General features: G+C 44.2%; 1 protein-coding gene across 1 annotated transcript in view; it reads left to right on the top strand.

Annotated features, from left to right (window-relative positions):
• The first annotated feature begins 1,329 nt into the window (after positions 1–1,329).
• Positions 1,330–17,939, top strand: part of LOC126161575 (glutathione S-transferase-like) — a 370,746-nt gene continuing 354,136 nt past the window's right edge. The window contains exon 1 of the mRNA XM_049917515.1: positions 1,330–1,444. The gene's annotated coding sequence lies outside the window, so the exon portion shown is untranslated. The remainder of the gene's footprint in view (positions 1,445–17,939) is intronic.

The following is a 17,939-nucleotide window of genomic DNA, read 5'->3' as shown; positions in this document are numbered from 1 at the left end:
GAGCGTCCAGATCTCGGAGAATCGCATAATAGAAGTCAACAGTGTTGCGGTGCCAGTCGGCCAAGTCCTTCCCGTATCTCATCAGTGTCCTCTGGATCGCCGGCTTGGCGCAGTCCAACCACCATGTCAATGTCGAGTGGTAGCGGGGAAGGTGTCGTTGGCAGGCTGTCCACGTTTCAGTGACTTGTTGGCGACATGCCAGGTCATGCAAGTGTTGACTGGTAAGAAAGGTATGGCCAGAACGGTCGCCGTGTTGAACTTCCCAGGAATCATGAAGCAGGAGGTCTCGCACCCCTATACGTAGTTCCTGACATGTACCAGCTGAGCTACCCAAGCACTACTCACGCCCCGTCCTCACAGCTTTACTTCTGCCAGTACCTCGTCTCCTACCTTCCAAACTTTACAGATGCTCTCCTGCGAACCTTGCAGAGCTAGCACTCCTGAAAGAAAGAATATTGCGGAGACATGGCTTAGCCACAGCCTTGGGGATATTTCCATTTCTCGGTCAGGCACACACTTTTAATCTGCCAGGAAGTTTCATATCAGCGTACACTCCGCTGCAGAGTGAAAATGTCATTCTAGTAGCCTAGTTGTTTCTGCGGCTACTAGATGGCGCTCGTAGCAACACCATGTTTACTTGCCCACACTTTCTAACGTGGGCACCTCAGTCTTCTTGCAAACCTTGTTCACTAAAGTACGAGTAGCTCTTAGCGGCTCGCCATCTTACTTAGAACTATTCATGACGTCGCCTTTCCGGCTTAGATCTTTTTTAATATGTGACTTGTTGTAAGTACTGCACCTTTTTCCAGTCAGTGCAAGCTTTAATTTTATTAATGTATTATATACTTAATATGTTTTAGAACAGTTAGTCTAATTCTGAAGACGACGCTCATAGTAGCGTCGAAACCTGGTCAATTTTGACTTAATATTTGTGACCGAGGGCTTCTTTGTTCTGATATAACATTTTTTAACTGTTTTATGCGAGTTGACGGTAGATCACAGTTTCCTAAAACCAGACTCTTGCTCGGAGATTAAAAGGCCTGGCAGTAGATTTTTCGCTTTTGATTTAGAATTCTTGCATACACTTGGCCTGGCGATTTCTGTGACGTCAGAGCGCCGCCTGTCGCGAGCCAGTGAGTGCATTTCGTGCGGCCACAAACGGCGAGTCACGAGAGCACGCTTCGCTAGCCGCGCCGAGGCGCCGTGCGGAAGCGGCAGCAGCAGCCTTAATGACGGCCGTAAAAGCGGAGCGCGCCTAATGCCAGCGGGAATCGATAGGTGTCTCCCGCGTCGGCGGCCGCTGCCGCGACAGCCGACTGCGCGCGGTGGCCCGCCGGCGCCGGCACGGGCAGAAGCAGAAGAGCGCCGGCAGCTGACGCCAGTGGCAGCACCAGCGCATCCACCTGCCGCTTCTGCCCGCCGCCACAGACCGCCGCTGCGCCAGGTGAGGCCGGCGTGTGCTCCTCTGCCTGCTAGACGCACCTAACCCCTAGGCCTAGGGCGATCAACTCTCCCGTATATCCCGGGATCTCCCGTACAACAGCAATTTTTCTTTAGCCTCCCGCCTCGTTTACTGACCGCCCTCTTCCTTCCGTGTATTCCGTCAGTGATCACCGTTACCAATACTAATCCCGCAAAGTACTGTCGATAGTTCAAAATCGTGACCGAGAAATCTCGAAATATTTTCATTTCATAATCGATACAATTGTCGACATGCAGTCTCTGTTTTTTCTGTTCGTGCTTCTACGGAAGTAAGACGGTTTAGCTTAAGGCAATTCGCGGAGCGGAGAAAGAATGACATAGCCTACGCGTCCAGATAGCTCATGAGACGGGGAATGTTCACTTGTTTCCAGGTCAGTACCGGCAACCAAAGGATGCGCTCGCCTCGTACCGGTCAGCAGCTGTGGTATAAATAAAGCACGTAAGTAACAAGGACACGCGAAAGCAGAGTATAGAGACATTCAGGCTGAAACACACTCGTTTCATTATCTACATCTACATGATTACTCTGCAATTCACATTTAAGTCCTTGACAGAGGTTTTATCGAACCACAATCATACTATCTCTCTACCATTCCACTCTCGAACAGCGCACGGGAAAAACGAACACCTAAACCTTTCTGTTCGAGCTCTGATTTCTCTTATTTTATTTTGATGATCATTCCTACCTATGTAGGTTGGGCTCAACAAAATATTTTCGCATTCGGAAGAGAAAGTTGGTGACTGAAATTTCGTAAATAGATCTCGCCGCGACGAAAAACGTCTTTGCTTTAATGACTTCCATCCCAACTCGCGTATCATATCTGCCACACTCTCTCCTCCATTACATGGTAATACAAAACGAGCTGCCCTTTTTTGCACCCTTTCGATGTCCTCCGTTAATCCCACCTGGTAAGGATCCCACACCGCGCAGCAGTATTCTAACAGAGGACGAACGAGTGTAGTGTAAGCTGTCTCTTTAGTGGACTTGTTGCATCTTCTAAGTGTCCTGCCAATGAAACGCAACCTTTGGCTCGCCTTCCCCACAATATTATCTATGTGGTCTTTCCAACTGAAGTTGTTCGTAATTTTAACACCCAGGTACTTAGTTCAATTGACAGCCTTGAGAATTGTACTATTTATCGAGTAATCGAATTCCAACGGATTTCTTTTGGAACTCACGTGCATCACCTCACACTTTTCGTTATTTAGCGTCAACTGCCACCTGCCACACCATACAGCAATCTTTCATAAATCGCTTTGCAACTGATACTGGTCTTCGGATGACCTTACTAGACGGTAAATTACAGCATCATCTGCGAACAACCTAAGAGAACTGCTCAGATTGTCACCCAGGTCATTTACATAGATCGGGAACAACAGAGGTCCCAGGACGCTTCCCTGGGGAACACCTGATATCACTTCAGTTTCACTCGATGATTTGCCGTCTATTACTACGAACTGCGACCTTCCTGACAGGAAATCACGAATCCAGTCGCACAACCGAGACGATACCCCATAGGCCCGCAGCTTGATTAGAAGTCGCTTGTGAGTCTACTTCTCACTTGGCTCAGCCAAGCCTACTGTGGGCAATGTAAACGTGACTTCAGCATCGTTTAAGGGATAATGCCGACTACAGACAACATTCTTGTCTAGAGGTTTATAATTGCACGACAAAGAAGTGAAGGCGTACTCAAATTTACTCAGATATTTTTGTAACAGCAGTAAGGACATAAAAAACGTTGCCGGTGATCTAGCAGTAGTATGGCGTACTCTGAAACATAATATCGGCTACAGATGTACGGATTGTGGGAATGAGTTATCGAAAGAGGTCTTCCACGATATTAATTTGGCTAAGACGGTGACATGTGGTCGAACTAGGGAGAAGGAACTGTGAAAATGGTTTTGGTTCCAAAAGGTGTTCAGAATTTCATTAATATCTTGAAAGATCCAGCTCAAATGAGCAACTTTTTCTCTTTTGCAACCGATGCGTCAAACCAAAAAGCCGGCCGCTGTTGTCGAGCGTTTCTAGGCGCTACAGTCCAGAACCGCACTGCTGTTACGGTTGCAGGTTCGAATCCTGCCTCGGGCATGGATGTGTATGATGTCCTTAGGTTAGTTAGGTTTAAGTAGTTTTAAGTCTAGGGGACTGATGATCTCAGATGCTAAGTCCCATAGAGCTTAGAGCCATTTGAACCAACCAAAACAACAAAAATTTACCACCAACTTGTAAGGTACTACGATTTGTAAAACATGATAAGAAACAGGCTTATGGGCTTCATTGAATAGGCTGATAAGACAGCTATCGATGCTCACAGTCTGGCCAAGTGTTCACTGAATTTTCACAACTTAGCTGTAAAGAACCTCACTGCGTACTGTGCTGGTAATGCAAACGTAAATTACGGGAAGCATACGTCTCCGTTCAGATTGCTTCAAGAAGACAACAAGCAGTTGGTGGAACCAAATGGGCAAATCACATATCGCATAAAGCTACAAAACATGCATGTGATGCGCTAGATGCAGATACTGAAATGCTTGTCTTGAAAATATATGGGCATTTGTCTGTGTCACCTGTGCAAAGAAAATGCGATGTAGTTGTGCATTTGAGATTTACTGCAATGAAATCTCCCTTAAAATTATGGTCAGAACTTGATCAACTCGTGCCCCCCCCCCCCTTCCCCTCGACCTGCAAGGTAGCAGTAGCAGAAACTCGCACCTTTTTCTGTGTATCGGGAGGCCAGTAAGCATTCCCTGGAAACTCAATTAGACGAGAATCTCTCTAAGTGGCATTCAGTACTTATAGTTTATCTACCCATACCTGACAAGAACACTACTAGTTTGTTTTATGTTACGTAAAAATGTTGCAGTACCCTCAAAATGTATTTATAGATTAAAAATCAGCTTCAGCCGCTATGGTTACTGATCCTACACTCCCATGCGTTTGCTGGCCGCGGGTACGGGTGCGATCCCCATGACTGACTGTCATGACCGCCACCCATTTTATGTTCCCATAATTATTTGATGGCGCCTGAAGATGAAGCGTCAGGCTTCGAAACCGGTCGGAGAAGAAATTAAGAAAATTACAGGCAATTGAAGAGGATTTTTCATCTATAAGTATGTTCTTCAGTTGCGGATGTTGACCTGACCAAATATTTTGTACCTTATGATCTAGCCTGCTCGGAGATGAAACTACGTTAGCTTTCACGGATATGGATATCCTTTCCTATGTTCATGTCTCCTCTACTTCCCCTCGCTATCTACCACCTTCCTCCTCCCCTATGCTCTGTTCTTTCTCCAGTCACAATTAGTGCTCTTCATACTGGACGACGAAGCATAGAACTAGTTAACAAATGGACTGTAGCTTGGAAAACGGAAAAAAGGAGTAGTACAGCTACAAACTCATCTGGACTTTCAGCAGCACGTTTCCCACTGCGAGACACTTTTGTGGCAGATTCATTGTTTTGACGGAAAATGATTTTTTTCTCCTGGAAACAACAATTCCCTGCATCCAGGTCCATTAAAAGACGAGAATAATGCTCCTTGGTTGTTGTTTTACCCCTCTGAAGATATTAAATTAAAGGAAATCCTTTTGCATCCTAAAACACAGAGGCCATGATCTTTCCCGTCTTCTCTGGAACCACAAAACTGGCCTCTGTCCATGGGCGTCACGAAGCAGAGGGTGGGGGTACAGAATTCTGACAGGGCGTTCACGGGAAATATACCTTTCTTTGGCGTGGCTGTTATTTCTGCGCTGTCTTGCATTAAGATGGATTTCAAGATATACAGAACTTTGCCAAAATAGAGTCCCCAAACTATTATTTTTCCCTACCTCTTGCAGCCTTTATTGAACTGCAGAAATGGACCGTTCCAACACGCTGGCGCCCAAATTTCAGCGCTATTCCCAGCACAAATTATATATATATATATATATATATATATATATATATATATATATATATATATATATATATATATATATATATATATATATATATATATATACCTGCACAAAATCCGTCCCCAATTCCCACAAAGACACACTCTCTATTCCTGCACAACTTAATCACAACAGCATTTTATCATCTGTCTGTCATCAAAGAAGATCAATTGTGGCTTGCTGAGAGTCCATTCAGTTTTATGATCGTATATGTGTTCAACTGTGCTTTACCTATACACCCAAATGCACCTATCAAAAATAGGAAATACCCGTATCAGGGCTAGAAGAGTCTAGTGTAGCTATGGGCGATCTGGGGCAAAGGATGGTGCCTCCCCGCCCACTCCTCCTCTGTTTTTCTGCTTCAAAGAGTTATTATGGCTCAAATGGCTCTGAGCACTATGGGACTTAACATCTGAGGTCATCAGTCCCCTAGAACTTAGAACTACTTAAACCTAATTAACCTAAGGACATCACACACATCCATGCCCGAGATAGGATTCGAACCTGCGACCGTAGCAGTCGCGCGGTTCCGGACTGAAGCGCCTAGAACCGCTCAGTCACCGTGGGCGGCAAAACAGTTATTATTCTCACCCCTTTATGGTTCTGGAGAACTGGCATTTTTGCTTCCCTCTCCATTACACTGGAATAAATGAGTATTGCTCCCAAGGTCATTCCCTGCCCTTACCCTTCTGGCACAGAGAAATTACCAGATTATAAAATGGCAGAAAATGCTAAAAACTTAGAAATTCAAAATTGTGCTACAGGTGTCCCCCAACCCTATGATATCATAATCCAAGATTGCTGGCCAAGAGATACAGCAATGTCCTGCATGGTTATTAGATCACTTGTTCTATGTGCATAATTCAAGATGGCCACTAAGTTTTTCCCTGATGTCACATACCACTTGTCCAAAGCTAACATCCAGGTCCCTTAAATTAAAGAATAAACGTGCAGTTTCACTATTTCAGCGACGTGACAGCCGATGTCCTTCCCCATCTTTGTTCGCCTAACTGCTGACTGCTACCCCCAGGCATGCAGAGCTGCTGAGTTGCTGCTGGATTACCGTTTACTCTTCCATTTTACTGTCACTGTTGATGCATATCGACAAAACGAATGTCCCACTAGACTGATCTGGGACCGCTGTATTGAACGCCACCTAAAATTCCGTTTCAAAAATCAGTTTGTTTGCGACAGGAAGCAAACCGGCGCTCTCCGTCTACACTGGGAGTTGTCTAAAGACGTAATGAGCACTATTTATTTGAAATGATAATTAAATCAAGACCCTAAGCTGTCGACAGGCATTGATATACATCAACGGGGACAGCTGAAAATGTGTGCCCCGACCGGGACTCGAACCTGGGATCTCCTGCCCACATGGCAGACGCTTTATCCATCTGAGCCACCGAGGGCACAGAGGATTGTGTGACGACAGGTATTTATCCCTTGCACGCTCCCCGTGAGACCAACATTCCCAACTTAATGTCCACACACTACATTCGTAGTGCCCCTGCCCACTACACTCATTACTCACGGCAGACAATCTTACCGAGTCCCGTAAGAGTTCAGGCACGCGTGAGCATCCAGCACAGAAGGAGGAGGTCAATGGCCGGTTAGCCTTAACTATACGAAGATGGTATCTGTTCTGTCCGAAAGAACAGATACCATCTTCATATGCTATTTATTTGGATTGACTCCAGCTACAAAATGCAAAAACGAAACTGCGAATATCTGCTGAAACACCACAGAAAATGCACCTGACGGCTCTTAGGAGAAACACCCTGTGTACATTTGTGGACAACAAACATTGTACAGGGTGTCCCAGGAGGAATGGTCGATATTCAGGGATTTGACAGGAACGGTCATTCGAAGCAATTAAGTCCAGCAAATACGGGCTGTAAAAATCGTAGCTTAAGAACTATGATCACTTCTTAATCTTCGATACTGTGAAACAAAAAATTTTTTTACTGCAAGCTCTTTGCTTTCCATATTTTGGGAGGAGATAGTATGGACCAGCACAAGAAAAAATTGTCCAGTAAGCATGGACTGTACAATACATGTCTTAATAACCGTGAGCAATTATTCTGTAGAAGGCATGTGTTTCACAGCAACGAAGATGAAGAAGTGTTCGTATCTCTTAAGCTATGTATTTTACAGGCCTTATGTACTAGAATTTTTTGCTTCCAATAATCGTTTGTGTCATATCTCTGAATATTGACCATTTGTCCTGGGAAACCCCGTATAAATTTCCTGGCGTATTAAGGAACGACCATCTTCAAAACGAACATGAAATAGATCATAAAAAGTATGGATGCCCGCTTGTTCTAAATGTGGAAAAATTTAAATTAATCCAAACTGTAACACACCACCCGTCACTTATCTGGTTTTTGTGTGTGTTCACCCCAGATAATTGACAAACAGATCAACAGAGAATGCAAAAACTGCCGCAATATTGGATAATGCAAAGAAAGTAATAAGGCCCTGTGACTCCTGATTGAACTGCGGTGGCAGTGTTGACATTAACTGATTCAGAGTTGATCCCTTTTAATTAAAAGGGGTGCACATTGATGTTATATTCAGCTATTGAACACCAGATGCAAATGTTGAACATAAAATTAATTAAGAAAGTGACTTGGGATTTCAACTACTTGATTGAAAACAGATGTAGTCGATTAGCACTAATTTATTTTAACTCACGACCTTCAATTGTCACATTACATGACTCTCCTAAGAGGCAGTGGGAATAAATTGCGTTTACGTGGAGTAAACCGCGATAAATCAAAATTAATTCCTATCAACTGACCCAAGCGTAATGCGAAGTGTGAGAATGCTACAATACACGTCCTATGAAACCCTCATGGAGACTTTGCCGGCGTGATCCAACAAATTAATCAGTGGCCTAACTCAAGCCGGAGTGGGCGCAATATCACCGAATTCAGCATGGCGGGGCGTCGTCGTTGTGTGGACGTCAGCCAGCCTCGTGGTGCTGCAAGGCTGTGCTCGTCGATTCACTCCTAGCTATCTTGCTCAATACATAGCTGAACGAAAACTTTCTATCTCCAAGCTCAATCGTTCCGTTTGCTAAGTCATAAACTTCAGAGATGCTCACTCTCTCTCAGGCAAGCTGAGTAAAGAATGTCACGTCCACACTCAAGGCAAGCTGGGAACGGAAGACCTCTACGGAGACTTCTTACAGTCCACTCTTCGCCTTGGTTTCCCCTCCAGCAAAATCACTTACGCCAATTGCAGCATCAGTCGCATTAATTATGTGTCACTTCCCAGCGCCGACCAATGCCTGCTCTGGGAAGTGAACAAATTCCCACAAAATTTCCCTTCCTCTCAACTTCTGCTATTTAGCTCCTCCCAGGCGACACATCAAGGTTAGTGTCTGCATAAAACACCAATTTTTCCGAAATTCTGACTCCCAGGAGAGTACTTCAAATTCCTTGGTCCTACGTTCTCATCGGAGGCCGGCGTATTTCATTCTGTCGCTCTTCTCCTGATTTACTTCAGACTCTGTGGACCGTGAATTCAGTGTGAAGTTGCTATAGTCACGAAAATTCATATTTTGGCCTCTGTTGAGTGCTCCACCATAGCTTTGCGCGGCTTTCTCGCATGTTTCACTGAAAACAGGACGACAGATATTTATCAACAGGTGTACCATTTTCCGTCTGCTTCCCGATACACCAGCATTGGGTCAACCACCCCCTCACTGTCACTCATCTTAAGGCAGCTGGAGGCCGCGCCCCGTTACCGCTTTCTCAGAGTTTGAGCCGACCCTAAGCTGCCTATTGTCGCTTCCCTTCGCGTGCCGCCACCCAGCCACAGTCAACTCCGAATACTTCCCTGGGATAAATTACCCTTCAGTAAATCGACGCATTTCCACAAAGTTTTCACGTCTCATGAATTACTTTAAAACCATCACCCAACATTAATTATTCCAATACGTCCATACTATACCCTCTACAAGATGCATTGTGCCTTGTCAGTTATTTTTGTTCAGTCCTACTGTTCACTCAACATGAGTTCGGTGATCTTTAATGACTTCATGTAAGGGGCATAGTTCTTGCTATCTTACAAAATGAGTAGCCAAAACACTCCTATAATGTTCGAATACACTATTGTGGCATGCTTCTTGACAGTCATGTCAATTAAGTAGGGAGGTGTAATGTTGCAAAGCAACACGAAATAGACCGAGCACGTAAGTTGGTTGCGTAGGAGAAGTGTCGACTCTGGCTTAATGGGGGGGAATTCTAGGAAAGCGTAGCTCATCTACAAAGGAGAACGAGTACAGAACTGTCGTCTGAACCATGCTTGGGTACTGCTCTCGAGTGTTTGGGATCCCCACTAGGTGGTATTGAAGGAAAGCCCAAGCAATTCAGAGGCTCGCGGCTAGATTTGTTACTAGTGGGTTTGTTCAACAAGCGAGTATCACGAAATACTACCCGAATTCAAATGGGAATCGCTGGAGGGAATGAGAATCTGTTTTTGCGAAACGCTATTCAGAAATTTACGAGAACGAATATTTGCGAGAGACTGCAGAGCAAACCTACTGCCACCAACATACATCATCCATAAAAACTGCGACGATAAGAAAAGAGAAATCATGTCTCTTATGGAAGCATACAGACTTTTTTCCTATATTCATCTGAGACTGGAGCAGGAAAGGAAAATACTAGGTGTAGTACAGGCTGCCTTTCGTCATGTACTGCATGGTGGCTTACGGAGTATGAATGTAGGTGCAGATGTACATCTTGTGAATATTGTCGGTATATGCGCTTGTGATCTCTACCAGCGACATTGTCGAGACACTTAGTATCAATCATTTTCACGTCCTGTTGAAGATGCCCAATGGCCGAAATGAATTAGGAGTTTAATAAAATATTTATCGGTCAGAGAAACATATAATTTAACTATGCAAGGCGAATTATGACCGCTTTATTTCATTTTACGTTCGTATGATATATTGTTCAATTAAGGTGGCGTACAGTCTCCAATAAACTCCACTTTGACTGAACATGAAACTCTCAACCTTACTCCCTTTCATCATTGGATCAGCGCGTTACTCTATTGGACATTGATCTACTGGAGATCGTGTCCTCCTCCAACATGCAATCAAACTCCATCACTATTGCCCCGCGTGGATGTACCACTGAATTTTGACCTTTGTTAACTCAGAGACAATGAAGAAGCTGCCTCCATAGTCTGAAAGTCGCTCTCATGGTGACATTCGGCTCTGGGTAAAGAGTTGGAAGCAATGGGTGTTAAAGTGTCTCGCTGTTTTCGTTGCTAGGCTGTATTCCAGTTTTTTGGCTAACACCTATAATATCTTTGTAGTGTCTCAAGGTGCGGTCATATGATATTATTGCCGTCATTAGTCTGTCGAATGAATACGTTAAGCTCACTGCTCGATGTCCCTCTTCATGCTTTTCTCGAGCTGTACCACCCCCCCCTCCTCTCTGTCTGTCTGTCTCTCTCTCTCTCTCTCTCTCTCTCTCTCTCTCCTTCTCTCTATCCCTTCCTCTCTCTCTTTCTCTCTCTCCCCCTCTCCATCTCTCTATCCCTTCCTCTCTCTCTCTCTCTCTCTCTCTCTCTCTCTCTCTCTCCTTCTCTCTATCCCTTCCTCTCTCCCTCTCTCTTTCTCTCTCTCCCCCTCTCCATCTCTCTATCCCTTCCTCTCTCCCTCTCTCTTTCTCTCTCTCCCCCTCTCCATCTCTCTATCCCTCTATCCCTTCCTCTCTCTCTCTCTCTCTCTCTCTCTGTCTCTCTCTCTCTCTCTCACACACACACACACACACACACACACACACACACACACTCTGCCCCCCCCACTCTCTCTCTTTCCCTCCCTCCCCTTCCCCCATCAGCCTCTCTCTCACCTGTAAGACAACTGCACTTAACTGACAAACCTCGTATTTCATGAAGAGAAAATGCCCGTTCGAGAGAAAAAATCCTTCACATTAGGTTACTGAACTTAGGATGGTGCTCTGAAAAGTTCTCATCCTGACAGAAAAATGAAAATGTGTATTTCAAAAATTTTTTACTTTCAGTACAATCTCTGTCAACATTAATATACTTCATACAGAAGAGTTTCACTGTCGTTATTCCATCTTTGTAGCAAAAGACTTGTCTACAGTTACAGTTGCTTGTCGGCTGTAGGGAAACCGCTGACCAGCAGGGACCTTGAGATTTGGGACTATATGGAAGTACCTGGAGAAATCTGCACTTCATAGTGCTGATCCCTTAAATTTCCCACAACAAGACATTTTTGTGGCAGATTCATTGTTTTTACGGAAAATGACTTTTTCTCCTGCAAACAATGTCTCTTCTCTCAATTTTCTGCATCCAGATCCATTACAAGGCTAGAATAATGCTCCTTATTGTTTTCCCCCGTTGAAAATATTAAATTAATAGGTTTCGTTTTGTTTCCTAAAAAAACGAGATCATGACGTTTCCCGCCTTCTTTGGAACAACAGTAGACAACAAGTAGAGAGGGATGGAGGAGGGAGGGGGAAACTGGGGTACAGAATTCTCAGACAGGGCGTTCACAATAAATATTCCTCTTCTACGGCGCGGCTGTTACTTCGGAGAAGATTTACAGAACATTGCCAAAATAGAGACTCCAAACTATTCTTTTTTCCCTTCCTCTTACAGCTGCAGAAATGGACCATTCCAACACGCTGGCGCCCAAATTTCAGCGCCTATTCCGAGCTTGAATTATATATCTACTTGCTCAAAATCCGTCCCCAGTTCCCATACAGACACCCTCTCCATTACTGTACAACTTAATCACAATAGCATTTTACCACCTGTCTATCATCAAAGAAGATCCGTTATGGCTTGCTGAGAGTCCATTCAGTTTTGTGATTGTATATGTGTTCAACTGTGCTTTACCTATGCAGCCAAATGCACCTATCAAAAATAGGAAATACCCGTATCAGGGCTAGAAGAGGCTAGTGTAGCTGTGGGCGATCTGGGACAAAGGATTGTGCCACCTCGCCCACTCCTCCTCTGTTGTTCTGCTTCAAGGAGTTCTATAAATTAGTATTGTCTCCCAAGGTCAAGCCCTCCCCTTACCCTTCTGGCACAGGGAAATTTCTAGATGTATAAAATGGCAGAAGACTCTAAAAACTTAGAAAATTCAAATATAACCCATTTATGCTAAAGGTACTCCCCAGCCCTAAGACTTCACAATCCAAGATTGGTGGCCAAGAGATACAACCATGTCCTGCATGGTTATCAGGTCACTTGTTCTATGTACAGAATTCCAGATGGCCACTCAGTTTTTCCCTGGTGTCACTTACCACTTGTCCAAAGTTAATATCCAGGTCCTTAAATTAAACAATACCCCCATTTCTGTAACACTGCAGTTTAAACAATTGTCACCCTAAGTTTAGATCTGACTTGTCCTCAGTTTAAGTCCATTCATGCTCTGCTTAAACAACAGCCACCACTGACAGTATAGGATGATTTCCCCCATGCTTCTCATGTTACAGTTTGTACAGTTCCCCCCCCCCCCCTCCACTCTAGGTACCATAAGTTTAAAGTGTTGGGATAGTCAAGAAATCTGTAAGTCCTAAATTTAAAATGGCAAGAAATCTATTTTGCCTAAGTTTAAAATGTCACAAAGTTGTCAGAAATAGACCACTTGTCCCAGCTTTAAAACTGAAAAACTGAATAGCTTACTGATGCATTCAGTATGGCTGTCAATCACTCTCACTGTTATGTATGGTAAGTTAGGAATATGAAGAGTATACATGGTGCCCATGCTGCTCCTTTCCAAGCACTGGATCATGGGTGCTGGGTTATGTTAACTCTGTCTGCTGCTGCTGCCACACCAAGCCTGTGGCTTGTGGTGCTGTGGTCCATAGCAGAACACGCTAATGCATTCGTGCTGTAGTCATCCACTCAGACTGGCTGCCTATGTCAACTCACCGTCAATACTGCTCAGGGCCTTCACTGAGCACTGCGTGATTTCAGCAGTCACCCAGAAAAACTGACTCCGTCCCTGGTAGGCTGCTTTGTCCAACACTATGCGAGTCTGGACTTGTCGATGCCACATCATCAGTTCAGGAAGCAGAGAGTCGTTTGTTACTCATTGTATGTTAAAGGTAGTGTGCACCTTCACTTCTGCTGGCCATATAAACACATAAAAAAGTTTTGCATCACCCTAGTTCCCAGAACTCCTGAAGATAGACGTTGACTGTGAATATTGTATCAGAGACACAGTCCCTTTGACTGTTCAGAGGTGTCAATAAACCCATCCAAAGATGTAAACAATCAAGCACGAGCAGCGCCCATTAGAAGTAGGCGGTCCTACAGCCAATCAGTTCAGTCATTCCACCAGGAAGGGTGGTACACGGCTCGTGTTGTCTGTAGTTCAACCATGCCCAGACGGTCCGCGGTTCGATCTCGTCCGTATTGTTACTTTGTGTCAGGAAGCGCTCACAACAAGGGAACTGTGCAGGCATCTCGGAGTAAACCAAAGCGATGTTCGGACATGGGAGGAATACAGAGAGACAAGAACTGTCGATGACATGCTTCGCTCATGCTGCCCAAGGGCTACAACTCCAGTGGATGACCGCTACCTATGGATTATGGTTCGGAAAAACCACGACAGTAACGCCACCATGTTGAATAATGCCTTCCGAGCAACCACAGGAGGTCGTGTTATGACTCAGACTGTGCACAATAGGCTGCGTGACACGCAACTTCACTCCCAACGCCCATGGCGATGTCCATCATTGCAACCACGACACCATGCAGCGCGATACAGATGGGCCCAACAACATGCCGAATGGACTGCTCAGGATTGGCATCACGTTCTCTTCACCGATGAGTGTCGTATATGCCTTCAACCAGATAATCGTAAGTGTTTGAAGGCAACCCAGTCGGGCCTTTAGATAGACTGCCCAGCGAGTGCAGCAAGGTGGAGCTTCCCTGCTGTTTTGGAATGTCATTATGTGAGGCCGACGTACGCCCCTGGTGGTCATGGAAGGCGCTGTAAGAGCTATATGATACGTGAATGCCATCCTCCGACCGATAGTGCAAACATATTGGCAGCATATTGGCGAGGCATGGACGACAATTCGCGCCACTATCGTGCACATCTTGTGAATGACTTCCTTCGGGGTAACAACATCGCTCGACTAGAGTGGCCAGCATGTTCTCCAGACATGAACCCTATCGAATATGCCTGGGATAGATTGAAAAGGTCTGTTTATGGACAACGTGATCCACCAACCACTCTGAGGAATCTACACCGAATCACCGTTGGGGAGTGGGACAGTGGACCAACAGTGCCTTGATGAACGTGTGAATAGTATGCCACGACGAATACAGGCATGCATCCATGCAAGAGGACGTGCTACTGGGTATTAGAGGTACCTGTAAACACAGCAATCTGGACCACCACCTCTCGCTACATAGTGGTACAACAGACAATGTGTAGTTTTCATGAGCAATAAAAAGGGCGGAAATGATGTGTATGTTGATCTCTATTCCAATTTTCGGTACAGGTTCCGCAACTATCGGAACCGAGGTGATGCAAAACTTTTTTTGATGTGTGTGTTTTAACACTCAATGCTCCAACTCTAGATCTGTCCTTCATTCTGTTGTTGTGAGTGGCTGTTGGTTGTTGAGAGCCAATACCTCTGCAACCATGGGGCCAGTTGCGCCGCTGGCATAAATCTGGTCTAATATTCCATATCTTGTTCTTGTGGTGCGGAACTGTACTGATTGCTGGTGTGAAATCAAGGAACATGAAATCAACGTAAATTCCTATATCCGCCACCATAGGGAACATGAATGAAAAGAGAGCGTTTCCTCACCATTGAGAACAACATGTTGTTTGCTAGAAACTCTGCAATATAGTAGCTCGCTGGAGAGTTAGTCCAAACTACCACGCCAGAAGCGTTAAAGGTCAATACCTTTGACATTGCAGACATCTATATTTATCATTATTTTCTGCGTCAAATGCGACAGTTCAGTCGAAGTTTGACTTCAAAAGTATACGAAACAACCATTATAGCAACTAGTGTCGACATAGACACCAATATCTATCATCATCCAGAGTTGTGAACCGCGCTGAGTGACCGCCATGTCATGGACTGCGTGGCCCCTCCTGCCGGACGTTCGAGTCCTCCCTCGGGCATGGTGTGTGTGTGTGTGTGTGTGTGTGTGTGTGTGTGTGTGTGTGTGTGTGTGTGTTGTTCTTGGCATAAGTTAGTTTAAGTTAGTTTCAGACACACAGAGTCATGAACGAATGGAGCGAGCTTCCTCACTGTTAAGAACAACCAGCCATTTGAAACGAAGGGCTCAATGCACTCATAACTCTAGCGTAATATGCTGAATTTTACGCTTGCGTTTACGACACAGAACTGTATTTCTCGCTGAGTAGAAGTTGGGGAATCCGATATCTGCAGCCTTCTGGATCCCATGCACGAACAGAGCGAGCCGACTTTCCACGGCTATTGCTTATGGAATGCATGTACGCATGTTGATACTGTGCACACCCCCCCCCCCCCCCCCACAACCACCACCCAGGAAGCTCACGATAGACGAACATCAGACGCATTTCACAGCCAACCATTGTTGGTGACATAGCCCCTTTAGTTGCACATATCAGCTCCACGAGTGCACAAAATACAGGGCCGATTCTTTATTACATGGAACAGACAACCCCTTGAAAGGTTGAAAGGGACTGAAACATATGATTTGTAAACCAGTAGACAGCTTTTTATCATAATATATTCAAATGAAAACTCTCCTCGTTGAATCTGTCATATTCACACAAGATGAGTATGCAGAAATACATTGCGCATGATATGATAATTTAACACCATCCACCGGTCCTTAGATCCATATTTTAAAGTAAAAATTAGCAAAGCAGTTCTCCACTTGTCCGCTGGAGGGGCAATTATAAGCACTATATGGACACCAGGTGTTTTCCTAGTAACATAGATGAAGCTATTTGACAGAGGTCACTTAATGCATGATAGCATATAATCGCTCTACCATCGCTCCATTTGCGAGTTGTATAAGAACAGAAACAGCTATGCATTGTATTATGTTTGTAGAATATGTACGTAGACTCGATTTTGGAAATGTGAAACCCTATAGACACACACAGGTGCAGAGGTCAGAGCGTTTTAGGAAGACATATAAATCCCATGTCCAAATATTCCAAGCAAAGCGGAATCGTTTGTAAAGAAATGCGGAGACATACAATCTGTCAACCACTTTGAGACAAATGTTAGAAATCATGTCATTATCACGAACACAAAAGGAAAATAGAAAAATGGGTTTTGAAACCATAAGTGTGGAAGAACTATATACTCAGGGGAAAAGCTAAGAATATTACAATAGTTTCACATGTTTAGCAGTACACTGAACTGCAATCATCCCTTCCACAAATAGTAAGCGATTAGCATCTGAGTTTTTAAACAATTCCTCACATAAATTTACGTTGTACATAGGATATCCAAAATTTCCAGCGTATTTCTAATGGTACTGTCTTCTGACGTTAAAGACTGTATGGACCTGTGAACCATGGAGGTCAATGTCACTGTAAGGTAGATGAACATGAGTACCTTAAACATAAAGCTCGTGAGAGTAGATTTGTGGTGTTCTGTCTTGCTTAGGACGATGGAAGAATATAGCTGGAGATGTGCTGTTCATGATCTTGGTCACTCAGTACATTTCTAAGATCACAATTTTGTAGGTCGACAGAACTAGTGTGAAAGTCTTGTACACACAATTGCTGCAAATAGCCCTAGATTCATTGTTATGTTGCTTCCAAATCTCTGTCAGTGTCTAGAATGGTATTTCATTTCACCTATACACCTCCACGTATTTCAAATCTGCTTTTAGTTTTAATGAATGCGTACAATTACAGGTCAGTTTTTCACACTTCATTATCGATTATACTTAAAAAACGACTATTATCTATACATATCTCACTAGCCAATGTGATGAAAGCAGACTCCATGGCGGAAATAGACAAACGTGTGGCACCAGCATCTGAGGTCTGAACTTACCAGTACACTGCACTGAAGTCGAAAGCAAGAGCAGAACAGACCATCAGCTCAACTCAGTCACTCTCTCGCTGTAACTGTCAAGCAATAGGCTAGAAAAATTTGTATACCACTAATCATCTTGATGTTGAAGCTCTTTTGTCGGTATTTGCTTTAACAACAACATATGTTTTGAATGGGGTCCGCCTTTAGCATAACAAAATTGTGTTTTATTAAAGGCGGACTCCACTCATAAACATATGATATTATGTACACAGCGCTGACAGACTCTCATCAGTTCCTGTCACTGACTCAAAATCGCTCCAGCTATGAAATTAAATGACTTGATTTATATCTAAGATCCTTATACGTATACCAGATCTGGCAGGAAAATGGTGTACTTTGCATTCTCCCAGATGCATCTTTGTTTGATGGGCTTCAACGTCAGGAGGAACAGAACTTGGTTCTTCAATATTACGTCGAAATCAAGAGATTTTTACGTTGAAATAGGT

The sequence above is a fragment of the Schistocerca cancellata genome, chromosome 2 (assembly GCF_023864275.1).
Source record: "Schistocerca cancellata isolate TAMUIC-IGC-003103 chromosome 2, iqSchCanc2.1, whole genome shotgun sequence".
Lineage (NCBI taxonomy): Eukaryota > Metazoa > Arthropoda > Insecta > Orthoptera > Acrididae > Schistocerca > Schistocerca cancellata.
The sequence above is the reverse complement of the archived record's forward strand: the minus strand, read 5'-3'. Positions and strand labels throughout refer to the sequence as shown.